Raw genomic sequence first — 23,541 nt, 5'->3', positions numbered from 1 at the left:
ATCAAATATCCGATTTGAGATATACAGATTCGAAAAATCATATAGATAGGTATACAAAATAAAACCATCCCAGGAACACAACATTGTTTGCTTTGTTAGAAGCGAAAAATAGAAATTTTCCAACTTTGAGAAAAATTCATCGGTTATTCCCCAATTGTGCTCTAGCTGGGTTTATTAAGGTTCGTTTGGGTAACGATCGTTATTTAGCCGGCAAAGCATGCACGGTGAGAACAGCTTGCAGCCCGTTGCACGCGAGTTTGCATGCGTTGCGAAACTAAAATTAATTGCGGGAAGAGCGAATACAATACCGAGAGATACTGAAATTAATTAACAGAGTACAGTTTGAAATAACAGTTTTTGTTATACATATATTACTCACTTGTTTGCTGTTTAAATAACTAATTAACTCCTTTAAAGGTTTCAAAGAAGGATGCTAAAGATTTCAGGGACACCTATAGTGATTTGGTTATTTCACTTATCTCTAGTATCTCGTACATTTTATTTTAACATTTCTGTTATTATCTGATAAAGATTATGTTACTTTAAATAATTAATAGTCTTTAGGTACCTTTCTCTCTATGTACAATTAACTAAACTACTAAATGCGACCTTCTTAGGTCTTCTTTAAAGTTCGTAAAAATATTTTAATAACTTCTTCATCAAGCAAACAAACAGTCCTTATTTATTTTTGAAGTCTAATAAAGCCTTGCCGCGTGTATAGGTACAGGGTAAATAATTCTTTAGGTATGGCTCACAATCTGGCGCTTTATGAAAGGGAGTCATCGATGAAGCCAATCAAGTTTTTACGCAAGCCACGATATTACAGCCAATCTGTCACGTTACGGCGAACTTGTGCGTCCGAAAACAATTACGGTGGCGCGTGGCGCGGAGCAGCCGACGCGCGAAGGCGGTTTTCACTGCGTGCAAAACCGTGAATATAACTGACTTATACTCTCGTAGGTACCTAACCTTCTTACTTTTTCTACACAGATATAATAAACCCTCTATGATACTCTCAAAAACTGCAAATTACGCCCAGCATAAAAAATGAACTGTTTTGTTAGAACAAATCTCTTATCTGTGATGTTATTATTGCATTAGGTAACTATAACATAAACCTATCGATTTTATAATTACATTCAAGTTTCAAACAACTCTGAGAAACAATGCAATTTGATTTGAACCCTGTTTAAATTTCAGCCGTTAGAAGAGTTCAGAAGAGTTAATGTAGACGTCTTCTCCTTCTTTGTAGTTACTCTCTTATCAGAGTGGCCGTACATATTAACATATATAGATACCTACAGAAAAGCCACTATTTAAAATGATTTTTCGACAAAGTAACGGAGTGAGGGTTATTTTAAAGGCCGGCCTGGCCGGAATATACTAGTAAAATCGTCCCTGGCTGAATATGACATATTGTTACGCACGTTTATTTGTTTTATTATTAGATACAATTTTACTAAATATTATGCCCTAAATGCTTACTGTTTGTAAAAAAAATACGTTCAATTAATAAAAAAACTAAGAGTCCTAACGATTTTTGAAGTACAACGATTCTTGTACATACTTGCGAGTTAGCGACACCTATCGTATTTTGATATACAGGGTGCTTCCTGTAACAGGAGCAATAAATTAAACTAAAGACTGTACTCCTCAAACTGACCAACATTAGTTCAGTAACTTTTAAAAAATATTAATCCTTTATACTTCCTCTTTTTCATACAAAATAAATATTGCCTTCAATGTACGCTGACATCAGTGTGTTTGACGTTGCTTGTCACGCTTTAAACATAACAAAATTTGCAAAACATTGCGTCTTAGAATAAACTTAAAAGTGTAATAAAAATCAAAACATGAGTTATTTTCAAAAGTTGCTGAACAAATGTTGGTCAGTTTGAGGAGGACAGCCTACAGTTTAATTTATTGCTCCTGTTACAGGAAGCACCCTGTATAATATAAGCATTTTTTTTCAAAAATATTTGTTTGGATCAACAAAGTCGAAGTAAGTTATTTGCAAGATTATGACTGTTTGTTTTTAACCACCGCTGTCTCCTACATTTCGTTCCACGGGTGAAATAATGTTCTTTGCTCCAGGTGAAATTTCACTAATAAACTTCAGGGATCAATAAAAGAAACGCGACAGACGAGTTGAGTCTGAGCTTTGTTTTAACCCTCCTCACACATGGCTAGAAAGATTATTGAGCATGAGCATAAATCCAAAACCGTATATTTATTCCTTATTTTGTAATTATTCGTTACTTATTATTATTATAATGAAAAATACGAAGGAACAACTGAAACTTTGTAGAATAGAGAGACACAGGCTAATCCGAACGTAAACTGACATCAGAATGATATTTCAATCATGTTATTAAGTCATCGTGCGTCTCACCCTGTATTGGCGCAGGCGTCGTCTGTGCCATCGCCCACACTGTTAATAGTGTCCATCTTATGTATTTTGTAATAAGGTCCACCGGTGTACAGGTAAGGGTAACATACCATTTCTGACCGCTGCTGCACTACTGGTACTGAACGCGTCGCTGTTACTGACAATTTCCATAGTATGTAAAATGAACAGTAGTGCAGCTGCGGTTGGAAATGGCCTGTCACCTTAATCCGAACGTAAACTGACATCAAAATGATATTTCAATCATGTTATGGCGCAGTATTGGCGCAGGCGTCGTCTGTACCATACTGTTAATAGTGTCCATCGGTGTACCTTATGTATTTTGTAATAAGGTCCACCGGTGTACCTGTAAGAGTGTTGCTTTTTATACGGACGTCCGAGCGAAATGCACGTTAACTGAATGACATCAGTTAGATGTCATTCTGATATCAGTGTACGTTCGAATTGGCCTGACTATAGTAATTAGGCAGTCAATCTATTTTAATGCGTGAGAGTTCAGTCTTTCTCACCACTTATAAATTTCGATTCGAATAGAATCACCCGAAAACGCACGGCTCATTCTCCCAAAATGTAGCGTTTTCAAATTCATTCAAATTTTTGTAACAAAGAAATATTCAAGCACAACATTAAAATACTGCTAAGTACAGCAAACGTAACAGCCGTATTTCCCGAGAATTATATAGGTAGCTTAACTTTTCCAATAAAATTGGAGTGAAATGAAATTTGGAATTTATCAGAGGTGGAAGGTAAAAGTAATCGAGGCCGATATGGCAGCCTCCGTTAATTCCCAAGATTTTCGCTGCGAAGTCAAATTAAATTCTAGAGGGCCGGGAAGTAAAGATTTCTTGGCCCTTTCATATCGTACGTACCCACAGTGTTAAAATTTGAAGGTTTTTGGCTGCTAAATGTACCTACCTACCTCTGTCCTCGAATTGGTGAAACAAAGTGCCCGTTTAATGTTACCAAAAACGCGTTTCGTTACATCGCTGCACAAATCGCTCGCACCGCAAAAAGTGGTTTCAATCAGAACGTAATACAATTCTCAGTGACATTACCGCTTTAATTTAAATTAGTATTCGTCATTATGCGTCGGGTAAGGTTGCCCATAGTTTCTTATAAAGTGTAAACAGACTACTCTTTTGCGATTTGAGCTTTCTTACTAAAATATAGGTACATCTAATTAACTAAGAATAAAATAAACTTCCAGACTATTTAGTATTCGCAACACTCATAATCAAACTTTTGCCATGTATCTTCTATAATCATAACATAGTATAAAACAAAGTCGCTTTCCTGTCTGTCTGTCTGTCTGTCTGTATGCTTAGATCTTTAAAACTACGCAACGGATTTTGATGCGGTTTTTTAATAGATAGAGTGATTCAAGAGGAAGGTTTATGTATAATTTGTTAACCCGTGCGAAGCCGGGACGGGTCGCTAGTATATGTATAAGATATAAATAAAGGCGCCGTCATCCGAAAGAATCCGAAAAACTATTTCCCCGCAACCCTTGATAGCTCCCGGTACGACAACTGGCTTTTTGCATGACAACTGTAACACTTTTTTTCTGCTTGAGATGCTGTTTCATTCTTAGGAGGCTTTCACAGTGACGCTCGTAAACGTTTTTCACTTAAGATTGATCTTTTTTTCGCCGATTTTACTAACATTAAGGCTTATTGTGATTGTTAATACAGGTTAGGTTATGTTGATTTTGTATGTTGATGTTGATGTAAGTGAAATTACATCAACATACAAAATGTTGAACAATGTTGAACAAGCCTAGAACCAAAATGTAAACATGCTCATTATAGGTGTCATTCTGAATCCCTAACAACGTTTGTCCTAAAGTCACTTGCCCTAACTGGTTTGTCCTAATGGGCACATGCCATAACGATCAATTGTCATAACGATTATTTTCCATAATGTAAGGTTCTGAAAAATGGTTAGGTTTTAGAACTTGCTGCCACAAAAGTGGGATAGGTTAGGGTTCAACTGCGACCCTCGCAAAAAATAAAATATGCATAATAATATTAGGATAAGTAATCAATATTAGGATAACCAAAATTAGGGTTTTTAGTGTTAGGACAACTGATCATTATGACAAACAATATTAGGGAATGCATCGATAGGAGAAAAGACTTTAGGGATTTAGATATTTCTAAGATACAAAACAGTTTCAGTCTCCTGTTTTATTTTTAGACATTACTAAGATACGAAAGCTTTCCCTTCTAACATTCTAACGCGAAATAAACTGTGTCTGCCAGTCTATTCCCTCTAGATCTGATCTGGACGAAATTTGGTATGAAGATACCTTGAGTTCAGGGGAATGACAGGAGCTAGTAGATCAAAATAGTAGGCTTGAGGCACCGGAATTAAAGAGCGGGATTTTAGTTCCAGCCATTTATGTTCACAATGACATTGCGGAGTGCTGGTTAATTTTCATCTTAGGCAAACGTACAGGGCATCTCAATACAAAATAAAGCTTTTTGAAATCGAGGATCCAAATCCGTTCCTGGTAGTCTAATAATAAATTTAAATATATGCTTATATAGACATTTTACACATTTAGATAACTATAGAATTAAGATAGCATATCTCAATTAATGATTTAAAATCGATTTATTTATTTTTCAATATTTTTGGTGATATTAATGCTATGTTGTCCCTAAATCTTATGTTAATGTAAAAACCTATTTTCTATAATTATCATTCTACCTAGATGCGATTTAAGTAAGTCATATTTTAGAACTCATGGTTAAACAAGATGCTCATACACTATATGTATAGATCCAGGCTCTCCAATCATGAGTTATGCCGTGCCGTAGTACCCCATAATGCGTAACATTCCTTGCTTTGCCTACGAGAGTACGTCTTGTATCGGTAACCATCTTGTCTCGTCAATTGACAATGGTGCAAATAGTATACCCGAATACACTCATCCGGTCCCTTATACTCCTAAGTTTAAGGTCTACATTGCAGTGACTTGGTTGTTTCCGCTTGATTATGAAGCATGCTCCCTACAGTGCTAGTGAGGCAATTGACTTGTAATTTGGGTACAAAGGTGTTAACAGCTGGCGGTAGGTACGAGGCGGATCAGTTCGCAAATACTTGGCCGTAATTTGTTAAACACTTGATTCCAAACCTGGCTCAAATTCCATTGAGGAATGGAGGATTTGTTTTGAATTTATAACTCCATATTTATGCACTCGACTCGCAATTTGTAGCCATAAAAAACGTAATTCGAATTTCTTAACCAACATTTATTTTATTTTATTATCATTTATTGAGAAATATATTAAAATCATAGCTTGTAGCGACATTTACCAGACATTCTTTGCCTCTTAATTACATCTGATGGGACCAAGTATTAAATATTTTTACAGCGCACATGCCTACTTTTCCGGACTAGTGCGTAAAATAGCACTTTTAGTGCCATATGTACTCGTGTCGATTTAAAACACTCCCTTCGGTCGTGTTTTAATTTATCGCCACTCGTTTCGAATTTCCTCTTTTTCGCACTTGTATCGAAAATAACTATAATTTACGGCGTCCAATATCGCCAGTGTAATATTTCGTATTTATTCGACGTCGCCAAACAAGTTTTGATTACTTACTCGGCCGCGAATCATATGCCGATGTATCCAGAAGTTGGCGCGACAACTCCGCTTCTTTATTTATGAGCGAACACGCGATCAGCGGTTTGACTCGAGTTTGGAGTTTTAGTTACAAACTTCTGTATTTTTTATAGGTTTTGCGAACATGTGTAGTTTTGTAGTTTGGAACTGGTTTTGAATAGGACTTGGCTGAAATCAGCAGCAATAAATTTTTATTTCGAAGAAAAACTTGCCCTGAATGAATATATATATCTTAGTAGCATATCAGTTCTAAGACTACTCGGCTTGAAATAAGGTCACTTTTTGGAGAAAGAATCACATTTGGAGTGCTTTGCCTTGTATCTGTTTAGACGTAGGGTTGAAATCATATACATTACAATTCGATTCATTTATTTTCGCTAAAGTACCGAAAATGTGACGTTCGGATTTCCACTGCAACAGTAATTCAGCTGCAGTTCACATCTGAACGCCCTTGACGCTGCATTCTGCGGCATCAAATTGAATATGAATTTAATTCGAAACGTCTTAAGTAGATAAACTGCCTTCGCACTCTCACACGGTACAAGCACGGAGCAAGCAAGCGATGTGCACGTATCAAACATGCCACATTTTACACAATACAAATAGATTTTTTATTTAAAAATCTGCCAAGAACCGTCGTTGCAAACCAATAAACAAAATGCCTAAAAAATGCCAGCCGACGTGTTTGTTAGTCGAGGTCACGCGACCTGCACCGGGTGCTCGGCACGTGCCACGTGCCTCACTGATATTGCCTGCCAATAATCGCCTGCAGAAATCGAACCTACGCTACGGCAGATTAAAGAAGACACCTTATCCGGTTGTCAGAAATAACTACTAAAGAAAATCTACGCTAGTTTGTTTATTTCTTTAGTGAGAGCTTATTGAAAGCCGAGCAAGCGAAATATCTATACATATTATAAAACAAAGTCCCCCGCCGCGTCTGTCTGTCTGTATGTTTGCGATAAACTCGAATACGACAGAAAAGAATTTCATGCGGTTTTCACCTATCAATACAGCGATTATTGAGGAAAGTTTAGGTATAGGTATAATTTATTAAGGCTTATCCGTGCGAAGCCGGGGCGGGTCGCTAGTTCAAGAATAAAAAGCATTAGAGGCTTTCTTTTTACAACAACTTAGACATCAATATGTGGTATTGTGCACGTATTTAATGATCATCCAATAAATAAATATAATCTCGTATAAAAGTGTTCGATAAGGAGTAGGTATTACAGTCGTATAATCATAACAATTTCACGCTATCGACTTATTTACCACAAAACTTAAATAAAAGAGTTGTCCAAGAACGGCGGCCATAATCAAGAGTGCAGATATTTTTCTTAAGAGTGCCGTGGGTTTGTTTTCTGCAGCGTCTAATTAAAGTTATGGCGAGCTCTGTGAATTCACGTCTTTAGTTACACTTCCAAGTCAAGAACGAACTGCTTCGTGGTCAGCTAGGAACCCTTAATTTCACCATGTCCGCCTCTTTTGTTTTGTTTGTTGTTGTCTTGATCCGCGGCTTTTGACAGTGATCAGTTGATCACTGATCGACAGTAGTATTAGAAAGAAAGCTGCGATAATGCACCGTATGCATAGTATAAAAGTTAGATTTTTTTAGAGTAGATGCCTTTATTTCCTTGCCTAGTGATAAAATAGGGCGTTTATATTTTATACCTTATAGAATGGGTCTTTAAGAAAAGTATAAAACATTTAGGATTCTCCACTTATTTTTATTTTCTTGTAAGAAAGCGTCCTGAAAGTACAAAAATAAATGTTAGACTACTTATTCTCCGTCATTTACTTACTTCAATTAAATTTATTTTAGGAATTTCTTACAAACAAATAAACGACAGACATGGAAAAAATCAAACAACTCACAGACAATGTTTTTCTGCTAATAAGGTGAACTTTTACAACAAAAGAAAAAAAATATTAGTTTCCATTTGAGATACCTGCCCTGCTCATTCTAAAAGAAGGTACTGACATAATTTCAATCCAATTGTTCAAGTAAGAATAAAAATAACGTAAAAGTAGCGAGCAGTGTGGTTGTGCGTTCTTGATTTGCACCGCACCGCACCTCTGTCGCGAGGTTTTATTTGGCAGCGGGGATGATAAATCGGGTTTCATTAACGTCTACTCCGCCAGTGTTCCAGCTTTACCCAATTATAATTATTTTCTATTCCTTATAGGTACCAAATTTCGTGGGGTTTACACAAAACACATAAAATAGGTTACCGAACCTTTAGGTGGAGTGATCAAATGTTATTGTGCAAGATTTCGTTTTTTTTTTCAGTATCACATGAATAATGCATACACAGTGATAATATTAAGACATAAGTATAAAATAATACATACCTACCTCCTGTGATAACACAAACGACAAAATAAGATTTGTGTGTCTCCTGTCCCTTTTGTGTCTACGAGTTTGACAACCAAATTCTAAAAAGCAATGATTGAATATACTTAGGTACTCGTAGTTCTACTAAAATGTAAGAAAAATAAACCCTACCTAAACCTAAATAAATAATTACAAAATAGTTGTATACGAAAACCTACAGATCGCCTCAATGATCGAACCCCTCCCAAACAAAATACATAAAGTGGCAATAAATAGATCACATAACGACGCACATAAAGCCAGCAGCCCTCGGCCAAATGAGAAATGACTAAACAATAGTGGCGTATAAAAATAAACTACTCCCTAGCTTCCTTCAAATAAGTTTTTGTGAGTTCATCGGAAGATCTTTAGAATGAGTTCGTCTTTGGTAGCGTCCACAAATTAATAAAGGGAGTTTGTTCATGATTTGTTTTTAAAGGACAGAAGAAAACATATATAATTGTAAAACCCCATCATAGCATCATAGCAACAAACGGTGCAAATTCAAGAATATTGCTAAAAAAATAACTCAAATGATCTCACATTCAAAAACAGCAATTTTTTTGTATTATTTAAACAGGTTGGTCTCAAATTCTCAGTTGCAAAATCTCTTAAGTCAACGTTGTCTGAAAAAATTAGATTGTTGTTCGGTTGGCAAGATCCCTATGTAAAAGCGATACGATAAGCGTGACAGAAGAATATGTTTATGGAAATCATAGGTTCCAAGCGAAAGTCAGAAATTGATTTTCATATTGTTCATGACCAAATCTATCAGAAGCCATAAAAAATGTTGAGTATTGTAACATTAATTTATAATGAAGGTAACCACCCACTAACATTTTAGTTGTAGGTAGACGGACCTAATAAGTTGACAGTTGATTATTCGTTTTTGAGGGTGGATTGGAGAATTGACGGGCATCGGATTGAAACGAGTTCAGTCGTATGACGGTTTGGAATCCTAACGGTTGATTGTAAAGAATACTTTATTGTCAATATAATGGTGAAGTGTTGAACATCGTTTTATTGTTTTAATTCCGTTGAATACATATCAACACAAGTGCGGTATCGTTTCAACTTCAGAAGACGGGATAAAAACGCAGGCCCACGAAAAGGTAAATTACCGTTAATTCGGTTAGATTTTTTTTTTCCTTTTCGCTTGGATAACGAATGGTCATAATCAAAGGTATTTATTGGTTTCACGACAATAAATATGAAAATATTAGTCCATAAAGATGATTTGACAATAATTGATAGGTACCTTTGTTCGTTCAAATGAAATGAATTTCGTAATTTATAACTACTATACAAAAACAACTTTACTGGGAGGTTGGATTCGTTAAACTTAGAGTTGCTTGTAAGGAATTGTTGTAGAGACTTATAAAGTATGGTCTATCTGTTGTGTCTAGAATAGAACGTCATTACTGCACGATTACCGACAATTTTCAAATGTTGTAGTGTGATAACCATATATTATTAAAACAAAAGTGAATATAGTTAATTGCAATTATACTGTATGCGGGGTTAATTTATATTTCATATTTGTTTGTTGACTTAGTTTTAAATTTGACTTGGTCTACTCTTATTTGAATTTAAACCTGTCAAATCATTTTGTATGGCTATAAATGGATTGGTAATAGAACAATGTCAACTTAATGCACAGCCAAATCGTAAAAATACCGAATTATGCCATCGTAGTTTATCAGTAAGGGTACATGTCACTTCCTACCTTATTTTTGAAGACGTATACTTGCATTGCAACCGAAGTATACCAAATTATAAAAAAAAAACACTCATATATTATTGTTGGAGTACCTACATAAGATTTGACACTTTATTTTGCCTAATTCTCATTGAAACGCAGTAGTATTATGCTACTTATTACAATAGTTTATAGTTTCTTAATAAAATGTTATATTCCATGGTGCCACCAGCGTTCTGTTCTTACTGTAACAAAGATGAAGGCATTGACATGGCATGACCTAAGAAATAATTTTAAATGGTTGATCTTTATCTATAGGTATACTGTGTTAAAACTAAACACAGTCATTACTTAGAATTTTCAGTTACATGTTTCTAGGTCACTGCTTCAATCTTACATCTATGGCATTTTAACCACGAAAAATGCATGGCTTCAAGCTTTAGTAAGTAAATGGTTCACAAGCGCTTTTAGCAAATATGCTACAATTGACCCTTCAGTTGACGAGACACGTACATGATTGCATTAAAATGATTGACAAAAAAAAAAGTTGTTCGAGTTGTGCTGGTTATAATGTTGAATAATCCCAGGTTAAGCGAACATTTACATGTTTGACCGTCCAGTAATAGTAAAGATTATGCATTGTACTTTTATGAATCTATGAACATTGAGGCATTAAATTATTACTTATTTTTTCTACTCCAGCACTTAAATGTGTCAATTAAATGACTGACAGTGATATCTAAAGCAATGTCATTTGAATGATTTGTCTATAGGCTCATAAGATGACTGCTAGCAGTCATCTTATGAGTATAATACAACTGCTTTATTTTTTTTAAAGATACAAGTTCCGATCATCTTGATTGAAAGAGGTATGTTTTCATTTACAATAATAACTCTTTTTTTTTTAAATAATAACTCAATTTTTTTTAAATAATAACTCTTTTTTTTTAATAATAACTCTTTTTTTTTGCTGCAGCTGTCATAGAAAAAGTAATGTATGCAACAGCTCATAATTGGTTCTTAAAATTCTCGGGTCTTTTTTTACAAAACTCGACTACGTCTCGTTTTGTAACTTCGACCCTTGAATTTTAAGAACCCTTATTATATCACTGTTGCATAAACTACTATTTCTAAACTATTCACGTTTTGTTAGTTTTAATAGGGCTATGATAACATATTATACAAGTGTGGTTATTGCAAGTTTCAGACAAAAGCAAATAATGGAGGATGATGATGACAATGGCCAGCCAGCTCCAAGCAGCCCTGTGCTACAAAGACCAAGGACTACTATTGCCGCACACCGTCCGCCGAACGAGACTGCTGGTCACCGTGAAGAGAGAATCTTATCCACTCCTAGGCAGAGTCGTCACCGTAGCCGTACTGGTAGTGTTCGAACGGCTAGGAGTCGCAGTCGTACTAGAAACCCTAGTGTTGGCTCAATCGTTAGAAGGCACAGTCGGAGTCGAAGTCGTTTGATTAACGACGAACAAAATTACGAACACAATCGGAGACATGATCGCACTCGAAGTCGTACTCGTAGTCGTAGTTCTCTGCGCAACGAGAGGCTACGGGAGGAGCTGGATCTCGAAAGACAGCGCTTACGTGTTTTAGAAAGTCAATTGAGGAACGAGCGTGATCGACAGGAACTTCAGGAACGCGCACGTCATAGAGATTCGGAGCTACGCAGTTCTAGACGGAGCCCTGAAGAAGGTGAGAGGACCAGGAGGTTCACAGAGCTTGCTATTCGGAGACGAACTCCGGGCAGGGACAGCGTGGAGACCGGGAGGTCCATGGAGCTCCGAAATCGGAGACGGAGCCCTGCAAGGGACAATGAGACTACTGGGAGGTACTTGGAGCTTCGTGATCGAAGACTGAGCCCTGGAAGGGACGACGAGGTCAGGTATGATTCAACATCTCGTTTCTTTGAAGAGTTTTTAAAGGTTATGAAGAAACAGAATAATGAGCAAAATAACAGTTTTCCGGTCTTAAACAATGTTATTCCGGACTTTGACCCATTGAGTAGGGAGCAACCAATTACTGTTTGGCTAAGCAAAGTGGATGAATGTGCCGAAATGTATAAATGGAACGACAGGCAAACTATCCACTATGCTTTGCCTAAGCTTACTGGTCATGCTAAGTTATGGTACCAAGGGTTACCATCCCTGAAACGAACTTGGCCCGAATGGAAAGTTCTTCTAGCGGAATCATTCCCCGCAACCGAGAATTATGCAGATTTATTAACAGAGATGCTAGCTAAGAGGGTTCGTTTCGGCGAATCCTTAGAATTGTACTATTTCTCGAAAATAAATTTATTAAATCGCTGCAAAATTTTCGGTAGGGAAGCTATAGATTGCATTATCCATGGTGTAGACGACAGAGGGGTTAGGGTAGGCGCTCAAGCGGCACATTTTGAGAAAACAGAACAAGTTCTGCAATTCTTTAAAACCATTTAAGTTCAGAATAAAGATAATAGCACAGACTTGAAGAAAGATAGAAAAGTTTCTAATAATAATAACACGTTTAGTAAACCAAGTTACAGAACTAGCAGTAGCGACACAACCCCTCTTAAACAACGACAAAGTTCAGATAGTGTGGTGTGTTTTAATTGCAAAGAGAAGGGACACCCGTGTTCTAAATGCCCAAAACCCATTGTTAAGTGCTCGTATTGCCATTTTATAGGTCATGCTATTAGTGACTGTCCCAAAAAGGCGAATAAACCGGAAGTAAAGGATAAAAGCGTTATGAGAGTTATCCATGTGAACAAAGATGACAAGAATCTGCATGACTCATCAAATGACAATACCAGTAGTAAATACAAGATGGTAATTGAAATTAATGGCAAACCGATAGCCAGTCTTGTAGATTTGGGTTCTGAGACTACTCTTATCCGTAAGTCAGATGCGGAAACGTTAGGACTAGAGTGGACAACAGTTAATGGTACTGTTTTGAAGGGGCTAGGGTTAATACCATACGTTCCTTTGGGGCATACCCAAGCCATCATTGATGTTCAGGGCGTCACTGAAAAGGAAGTAGAGATTTATATAGTTGACGACCATCTTATTAACTGTTCATTGCTTTTAGGACACTCCTATACAGAAAGACCAAATGTTTGCATTATGAAAACATCATCGGAATTGAGATTTGTGAGAGTAGATGAAGACAATGACACGAAACTGTTACTTAAAGCGGAAAAAGACGTAACAATCGCCGAAGGCTCAATGAGTGCAGTTCGTGTCATTGCGGATAAACAATTCAGCGGAATTGTCTACGTTAGTGGCTCGGTTAGAGGGGGTGTTGGTAGTGAATACTACCTTTTGCCGGGTGAGTATGAAATCAATTTAGGGACTTGTTTGCTACACGTACAGAATTTAGGTGCAAAGCCTTTAACCATTCTTAAGGGTTCACTCGTTACTCGCGCCAGATATTTGAATGCGGTAAAGCATGTACAGAATGTGTCAGTTACAGCTGAACAGAAGGACATTTCAGATGAATCGATTAGATGTGGGGACAATTTGCCTTCCGATGTAAAGCATAAACTGAATGGATTACTAGATAAATATGAAACCTGTTTCTCAAGTGGTTTACGTGATTTAGGGTTCACAACCGAAGCTGAAATGGTTATCCAGCTTAAAGACTCAGACCCTGTTGTTTACAGACCATATAGGATGTCACATTCAGAGCGGCGACTTGTACAGGGTATGGTAGATGACATGGTTGAGTGCGGGATAGTTCGGGAGTCTAAATCACCCTATGCCAGTCCAATTGTTTTGGTACACAAGAAATCTGGTGAAAAGAGACTCTGCGTCGACTATCGCGCACTCAACAATAAAACTAAACGCGACCACTACCCCCTGCCTCGGATTGAAGATTTGCTGGACCAGTTGTCTGGACAGACGGTGTTCACAACGCTCGATCTCGCGTCAGGGTACCACCAAATACCCATTGCAGAAGAATCCATAGAGAAGACTGCGTTTGTCACGCCGGATGGGCAGTACGAGTATACCCGGATGCCATTCGGCCTGGCAAACGCACCAGCAGTATTTCAGAGGGTAATGCATAAGGTCCTGGCCAAGATCAAATACGTCGTTATCTACATGGACGATATTTTGATCCCAGCGGCCTCATTTGAGGAGGGGTTGACTCGGCTGGAAGAAGTACTTAGTGTACTGCAACAAAGTGGTCTTACTCTTAAGAAGCAAAAATGTAACTTCTTCCAACAGAGTATTGAATTTTTGGGATTTGAAATAAGTAAAGAGGGTGTCAAGCCTGGGTTGCAAAAGGTGCAAGCTGTTTCAAAATTCTCTGTCCCGACAAACCAGCATGACGTTCGAAGGTTTCTGGGTTTGGCAAGCTTCTTTAGAAGATTCGTCAAGGATTTTGCATTAATAGCTAGGCCGTTGACGAGTCTTTTGAAGAAGGACACCCCTTGGAGATGGACTTCAGATGAGGCTAATGCATTTGAGAGCCTACAAAAACGTCTCATCGAAAGGCCTGTACTTGCTTTGTATGATCATACTGCTGAAACGCAGCTCCATACAGACGCAAGCAAAATGGGCTTAGCTGGCATCTTGCTGCAGCGTTCAGGTTCCGACCCTTGGCGCCCCGTAGCATACTATAGTCGACAAACGACTATCGACGAACAAAAGCTACATTCCTTTGAGCTTGAAACATTAGCTGTCGTAAGCTCACTTATGAAATTTAGGGTATACCTGCTCGGGGTCAAGTTCACAATCGTCACCGACTGTAATGCCCTACGGTCAACATTCACAAAGAGGGACCTTGTTCCTCGTATCTCAAGATGGTGGATACAGTTTTTAGAGTACGATTGTGAAGTTGAATATCGAGCAGGAGAGAAAATGGCGCACGTTGATGCGCTTAGCCGTAGTCCCATCAACGAAAATGAGGAACCACCACACGTACTCGATGTCCTTTCAGTGAACCTTGAAGACTGGATCACGACTGTCCAATCTAGTGATTCGGAAATAAAACATATCAAAGATATTTTACAAGACCCTTTAACTACAAAAATTGTAAATATACATAAAGAATATAAATTGAAAAATGGTCGAGTATATCGTATCATTGACGAGAACACGATGCGTTGGGTGGTTCCTAGAGGCGTCCGTTGGCAAATATTGAAAGCCAACCACGATGACGTGGGTCATTTTGGCTTCGAAAAAACCTTGCAGCGGCTAAAATCACACTATTGGTTCCCCAAAATGCGTCGGTTTACCAAAAAGTATGTGTCGGCTTGTTTAGAATGCGCCCACCACAAAATTCCGGCTGGGGCCAAGGAAGGAGAACTTCACCCGATTCCAAAAGTCGAGGTGCCATTTCACACGGTCCATGCCGATCATTTAGGACCGTTCGTACGAAGTAAGCGCAAAAATTCGTACCTACTTGTGATTGTGGACGCGTTTACCAAATACGTCAATCTAACTGCTGTCCGTAGCACTAAGTCGAAGGAAAGTATAAAGGTCTTCAAAAATTACTTTAGCTATTTCAAACCCCCTACGCGATTAGTGACTGACCGGGGTACAAGTTTTACGAGTAAAAAGTTCAAAACGTTTACCCAAAAGTTAGGAATCAAGCATATATTAAACGCAGTAGCTACGCCACGTGCAAATGGCCAGGTGGAACGCTATAATCGCACCATCTTGTCTGCCCTTAGCACAATGTCTCACGGCCAAAGCCCTGATAAATGGGATGAATATGTCCAAGACGTTCAAATTGGACTTAATTCTACGGTGCATGAGGTAACGAAAAAGGCACCGAATGAGTTACTTTTTGGCATGAAAGCGACCAACGCTTCTCAGGGAATTTTAAACGATGTGATAGAGGAAATAGATAGAGATGTAGTAGAACCAAACTTAGAAGAAATTAGGGAACAGGCAAGAGATTCAATAGAGAAAAACCAAGAAAAGAATAAGGAAAGATTTGATAGGAGTAGGAAGAAGGGTACACAGTATAAAGAAGGAGATCTAGTTAGGGTAGTTAGAGCTATAGTTGGAGGAACAGGTCAGTCGAAGAAACTTGAGTCCAAGTGTCAAGGCCCCTATAGAATAAAAAAAGTCTTGCCCCATGACCGCTTTGTAATTGAAGACACACCCCTTACGAAGAAAGGTAGACGTTATGAAGGTATAGTCTCGCTTGATAAGATATTCCCGTGGATGAGTTATGATAATGATCCTACTAGCAAATCTTCTACTGATGATAGTTCTTCGGAAGAGTAGATTCCATACGTTAAACAGATTTAAGGTTTATTACCTTTAGGATGAGATGTTGAATCAATACCCGTAATCGTTTGGAGCATGATTAAGGTTATCATGACTGAACATGGCTCATAATGAGTTATGTCTGAATGTTAAAGACGGATCTTTGACATCTTAGCTTTAAGGCTGATTTATATTATGAATGTTAAATGTTTCCTTTTGATATTTAACTTAGATTAAAATCATGTACCTAGATTTAATGTAATATCGTAAATAAAAAAATAATATGATCTGTATTTGCTCAAATATTATCTCATGAAAAAATATATACAGTTGTATGTGAAGTTTCTAAATTATGTATAATTGAGTGATTTCTGTTTCAATGAGTAGTCTCTAAAACGAAGGGACTCGTTTTTAAAATCGGATGGCCGACTGTAACATTAATTTATAATGAAGGTAACCACCCACTAACATTTTAGTTGTAGGTAGACGGACCTAATAAGTTGACAGTTGATTATTCGTTTTTGAGGGTGGATTGGAGAATTGACGGGCATCGGATTGAAACGAGTTCAGTCGTATGACGGTTTGGAATCCTAACGGTTGATTGTAAAGAATACTTTATTGTCAATATAATGGTGAAGTGTTGAACATCGTTTTATTGTTTTAATTCCGTTGAATACATATCAACACAAGTGCGGTATCGTTTCAGTATAATAAAAAATAATGATGTCAAAAAACGTTATTAGTCAACAAAATTGAAACTTATTTTTTGGTCGCCAATATACTTATTTTAGGCTTTCATTGGCTCGAGCATCAGTAGCTAAGTTTGTGTGAGCTTTTATGGTATGGTATGGTAAAATACGTTGATAACGTATTTTTGGGCCACCCTGTATGATTAAAATCCTGTTTAATGTAAATGTTTTTTAAACTTAATATATAATTTCAAATGTGTTCCCGATCTGTTTTGCTGCCCTTACGCCCGTATCCGCAGGGGGGTGGGCGGTTGATATCCGGAGAGGCGCCGCCGCGTCGCCGCGCTCTTCATAACTTCTGCAGTCAACTCAATTACACCATTACGGCCGACAAGTGTCCGTGTTGTTCTTAAACACACAAGTCGATCCGACGCTTGTTTACGATAAATTATTTACCCTATTGCCGTTATTTTAGGTGCTACACAGGAAACAAGAAATTTTTGTCAAATATCAAATGTAATTTTTTTCCACAGGTGAGCCTTAATGAGCCACCAATAAACCATCTGAAATAAAACAAGCACTCGTAAATAAAATTCATCATGTTTTAAATTTTCATCACACGTTTTTCTATCCGTACTGTTGACAAATAACGAGTAACTGCCGTATTCGAACTTCAAGATATTCACAAGAGACGACACGTACTAGATCCATTCTAGATACGTTATAGTTTAGATTTCAACTAGTTCTCTTTTGCAGCGCCATTCGGGCAACCAATTTCAGTTTTACGATAGATCGTCTTAGATATCTATTAGATGTGAATTAGATCTCTAAGTAAATCTTGTGAAAATCGTTCAAGAGTATCTCCAGAATCGCGGAAATGTCAAATTTGACAGGTTAGATCTTAAACATATCGTTATCGTATCTTGGCGATGTCTAAAAGATATCTAATAGATGTTTATTACAAAATCCGAATCGGGCCCCTAGTACCATATTATGAAGAGTGACATATAACACCGATGACTGGCGGGTAACCAAATTGTATTGTGTATTTACAAAAATTAAATTAAACTTTAATTTTGAAATAAAACTATTAAAACGGAGTATATCGCGTATATTGAATTAATACTTACTACATCCCTTTAAAATATATCTACTTTATTTGTGTATTTCTACAACTAGGGAACAAATTAAGTAAATTATTTTATCAAATATGTATGTGTTTTTAAGTAGTCACACTAATATATATGTCATTAAAATAGTAAATTCATGCTTAGATTACATGTATTAAACTTAAGAACCTCTTTTTCCGGTAGTTTCTTAAAACTCCTACGATGGTAGTCCTCTTAAAAGTATCATACCTACTCGATTCTCGCATCGCAAAATATTCCAAAAACTCCGTTCTCCTTTTCGTGAGTTTTGCGACAGGAAAATTAGTTCCAAAGTAATAAAGTTAACATTCATAATTGTATTTCCCATGAAGACGGCATAGAACTGGCTGTAAGCAAATTGCAGCATCCCCCTCGCTCTGATTTGTGGCGTGCATGCAACCCTCAGGAAATTCGTCTACCGGGAGTTCTACGGAGGGGAGGGAGCATTGAATAGATAATGTTTATGTGCGCGATAACGTTGTCATCCAATCGAAATTGTTTTCATATCTCTACAGAAATGCGGAAGAGTGATATGGATAGTCCTATAGGTACCTAGACAAATATATAACATCTATCAAAGTGATATATTTTACTTACCCCCACGATTGTCGTATTTAACGTGCGCAATTATTGAAATGATGTCTACATCATCTTTTTGCATTGTAAATAAAAGGAGCAAGATAAATGTAAAGACTATTCACGCAATCACCACTTTTCACTAAGTAAAACCGAAAATCGGTCTTCTCCCGTCGTCTAGAGTCCGACCAAGCTTTGTAGTATCAGACTGTGAAATTGCCACCACGAACGTCAAAACCCTATGAAAATATGACATTTATAGTGGCGCTGGCACACTTTGTGCTTGTGCAGAGCAGAGGTATATGCAGAGTTAGCTGAGACAAATTCTAATAATATAGGAATTTTAGTTTTATAATATGTGCGAGGTATCCGAGAAAATTACATTAATAAAAACAAACAATAAGGTTGAACGTTGAACTATGTTTTATTCTGTTGGCATTTCTGGTGCAAAATCTCACCATTTAGTCACAGCGCAGCTGTTCAAAATAAAAACACTGTGAATTCCCGTGTATGCGGGTCATAAGTACAATGCAACCAAGTTTTAAAATTGTGATTACGGCAACGTTTACTCTTCCAGTGCAACTAGTAACCATCACACCGAACAAACTGATTGCTGCGTGATTTTTAAAATCTCTCATATTTTCTAATATTCCTGTTTTCCAAATTTTCTCCTCCACTTTGATATTTGGTATCGGTCTTCGGTATCTTCTTTATATTGCGCACATATCATCCATCACGATTCAAGCCAGCACTTCCATGGCTATCCTCTTTTACCACCCAGACGGAGGCAGCATAGCAAGACATTTGTTAGCCACGTAACTGCCGGTTTTCGCAAGACGTGGCCGTACCCAGAGAAGGTGACATTCTTGTAGTTTATCTGCTGTGCTGCAAACGTGAAGCCTGAGGCAAATGCAAGCAAATTTGCGTTACTCTGCACATCCAACTCAGCATGTTCATTTCCATGACTCGCAGCTCATGCTTGCGCCGTTCAAGCATCGGCCAGGTCTGCCAGGTCGCTGAGTGGACTTCGAAAGGTCACCGTTAGTTATCATGAATGGAAACCAAAATTATTATCACTTAGTGACGCCAATTTTACCATGAAATCCAATTAGGTATGTACCTGTGCTAAAAAAGTAACTCTACATAATTACAAACGTATATTTACACGTGTGTACGTCTAAAGTTTAAGCAGCGATTGTTACAAATCTGTCTAAAAGCGGCCAGACTGGAGTGGCATGCATAATTGGCATACGCGGCGTTTAAGACCGCAATCAGAAAAGTACTTTCTTTGGAGCTCAGTACACTCACTGTGAGAAAAGAGTACATTAGTCGGTATGTTTAAATCTAAAGTAGACGTCTTTCAGCACATGGTGGTGTTGGTTAATACTAAGAAATGTTAGTACACAACAGTGAATGCATTAGCATTTATTAGAAAGCTACCGTACTATTTATTGCAAAGAAATCTAAGTGGATGAGGGTTTTTAAGATATACATTCAAAATTAAAAACCGGTCAAGTGCGAGTTCGTTTAACTCGAGCACCGAGTGTTCCGTACACACTTTCTATTACCTATCTCATGCAACTATTAACACCTCTTTCTTCCAGAGTCTTTTTACCAGAAGTTCACTAAGTATGTATAAGTAAACAGCGCTATTTATCGGCAAATCGGCTAACTAATTTCATTTGCGCTACCTAATGTATGGATGTATGTGGGTTTTTCAGGAATAATTTAGTAAAATAAGGTGTCTACAGCGTAATCTCATAGAAATTTGAACACACACACGTAAGGTTACTTTAAAAAAATATATGTTTGATGAATCAAGAAATAAATAAAAAACTTTTAATTCGTCTGGGTTAGTCTTGTTCATAATTTTCCAAATTTCAAATCGATAACGTAAGTAGTTCACGAGATATTTAGCGATGTGACAGACACAGACGGATAGAGTCACACAATAAGGGTTCCTTTTTACCGTTTTGGTACAGAACCCTAAAAAGGCGTCTTTCATAAAGCAATCAAGTTCGCCCCCAAACTTGTTTCTTGGTCTGTAGATTTCAAACAGCTATTCCATTTGTCTGTGTTACGACATAAATTCCTTAGCACCTCCGCCGTGAACGTTGCCTTTAACTGCCACAACGGATCCAGGAGCACGTCGTAAACATGCGCCACCACCACTGCAACTGTCCGTTTTGGCAACACAATGCACCACAGCTACGTTTGACTACTACCTACCTCAAAATTAACAGAAAATTTAACATTTCAATTAGAGTCGGTATGCACACGAATAGATGGAAATTACGAACAAATATACAAAGCACAACTAGAATACCGTAAAATCTCCCAACTATATTCCAAAGCTCCCAACTATGGTCCAAAATTAACTGTATTTTTTTCCTTCATGTGTATTATACTGTATTTTTTGTAGTTCTAAGGCAAAGGATGTTTATAATAATAAATAAATAAATAAATTCATTTATTTAAACACCATCAGGGATCTTTTTTTGTTCATTTTTGTGTTTATAAATAGATGAAAAAACGCTATTTATATTTGTGGTAAAAAAATGGTAATTAGGTACGTTACAATTGCCTTGTAAGTTTTGGTTTGAATGGCTTGTAATGTGCGTTAAATTACTGGATAGTATTAAACACGTATTAAAATATCACGTATATTACGACTAGTAGGAAGAAATGATATTTTTGTAATTTATATTGCCATAAATATACCTATTCTAATTATTATAATGATCAGTACCTTACTAGTATTACCGAGTAGTTTGTGACTGGAATTCATTCAAAAACGCCACAAAGAGGATCTCGTAGAATATCTGGATCTAGTGCTAGATTTAAAGCAGGGCTCGTTATCACGCAGTCATTTTTCTTCCGGTCCGCTAGAAACTCTGTTATTAAATTCACTCAGCTTTCTGTTGAGTATAAATCTACTATATATTGTTGCCTGGATAATCGTATTTTATGATTCGACACTTATTACTGTTTCCGCACAAAAACTAGTGCCTGCAAAAACAGTTTTTCTTGGAATCAGGTTGCCGAGCGAGAATGACAGAAAAGCCGGGGCAAGAATCATAATGAGTTTTGCGATTATCAGAAAATAGCTAAATAACTGACCACTAGGAAACTAGCATACAAGATAATAAAATTTTGGAATAGGGTATATTTCCTTGCTAGTGAAATCAGCTTCTTTTTTCGAACTGTCAAAACGATTAGCCTATATGGAACTTATATGAAAAATTGCCCATTGATGCTTTAAACCGGCCACAATGCTTGCAGCAATATTTTGAAGATATGCGCTGCTGACAGGAGCCGTCATTCGCACTGTTCGCTTGCGTTACATTTCTAATTTCTCAGCGGTTTATCCATTAATCCTGTTTTACTTGCATAATTTCGATGCGAGTATCGATAGCGAAATGGTCATACCTAAAAACTTGCCATGCTGGTCCGTTTTAGGCAGCTAAGCAACATAAATTGTTTATAAAAGAAATAGTTCTTTTTATAACGCAAGCATAGGTAATATACATATGTCTTACCTATAGCGATGCTTAAACATTGTCACTGACAATAAATTGGAACTTACATGTTAATATCAAAATTACCTATGTCATTTACGAGTGCATTTCGCTCGTATATATTTTGTTCGTAAATGAAAAAGGCAAATAAAATGGCATCGTTTTGATATCAAATTTTAAGTTCGAATTGACCAAAATATATAAACTAGATACGGCAAAAAACAAATACGACAACACACGTAGGGATGTCCGCGACAATATTTCGAATATTGGAATTCCAGCTATATGAACAAAAGATAAGAAGAAATTAAAATACCTCCGTTAAATCCAAGTCAAGTCCGAGTCGTGTCCAATGCGCGCAGCGACGCATTGATGATTTGCGAAATTAGCGCGGTTAGCGAAGCGACGCAATGAGTGCACCTATTGTGACCGAGCTCCTCGCCTTTCTGCAACAGAAGCTGCTGCAGGAAGGAGAGATGGACGCGGTGTCTGCTGTCCAGATCTCGTCGAGTAAAATGTATTATGGACGTTATTGCCTGAATTAAATAAAAAAAAATTAACGAGCAATTAACCGGGTGCCAAACCAGATAGAAAACCAAGTCGGATCTACAAATTGTTCATTTTCGGTAACTTTATTTATAAATATCTCAAAATATCATGAATTTTAGTAATTGTTGGAAAATTTAATAAAAAAACAACGGGTTGCACTCAGGGAGTGCCGGCAGAAGTGAAAACTCAATGACTATTGCAAAATACACTAAGTATAATTGAGGTTAACTCCATCTAGCGTTAGCGTTAATTACTTGAAATCCCTAAGCACATCACTGTTAGTACTCTAGTTATATTAATACCAGTAAGAGCGAAACTCACTAGATGGCATTTAAATCAATAAAGAAAAACTCAATGACATTACATGTAACAGTTTTTCGATCAGGTCACGTATCCGTCTTACGGTCACGTGATCGTCTTACGCTGTCTAAAGTTTAACATTTTTTCCCCACCTCAAAAAGTGCACAGCGCCGCTAAAGAAGTTTTCACTTCAAAAATATGTCGGATGAAAATTCAAAAACGTTAGTTTTGACAGAAAATTAAGAAAATTACTTGGAATGATACGAAGAAGGTACCATATAAAAACTTCAGTTTAAGTTACAGCATTTTCCTATTGAAGCTGAATTGTTTAACTAATTCGTACCTACATAAGTACCTATAGGCAATACAATCAAACGGCTAAAATAAATAGAAAAGTATTGCACTCATTAGAAATACTGGTGCTTTGCCAAGCA

Source organism: Cydia amplana, chromosome 2, assembly GCF_948474715.1.
Source record: "Cydia amplana chromosome 2, ilCydAmpl1.1, whole genome shotgun sequence".
NCBI classification, from domain to species: Eukaryota; Metazoa; Arthropoda; class Insecta; order Lepidoptera; family Tortricidae; genus Cydia; species Cydia amplana.
This window is presented reverse-complemented; position numbering follows the sequence as displayed.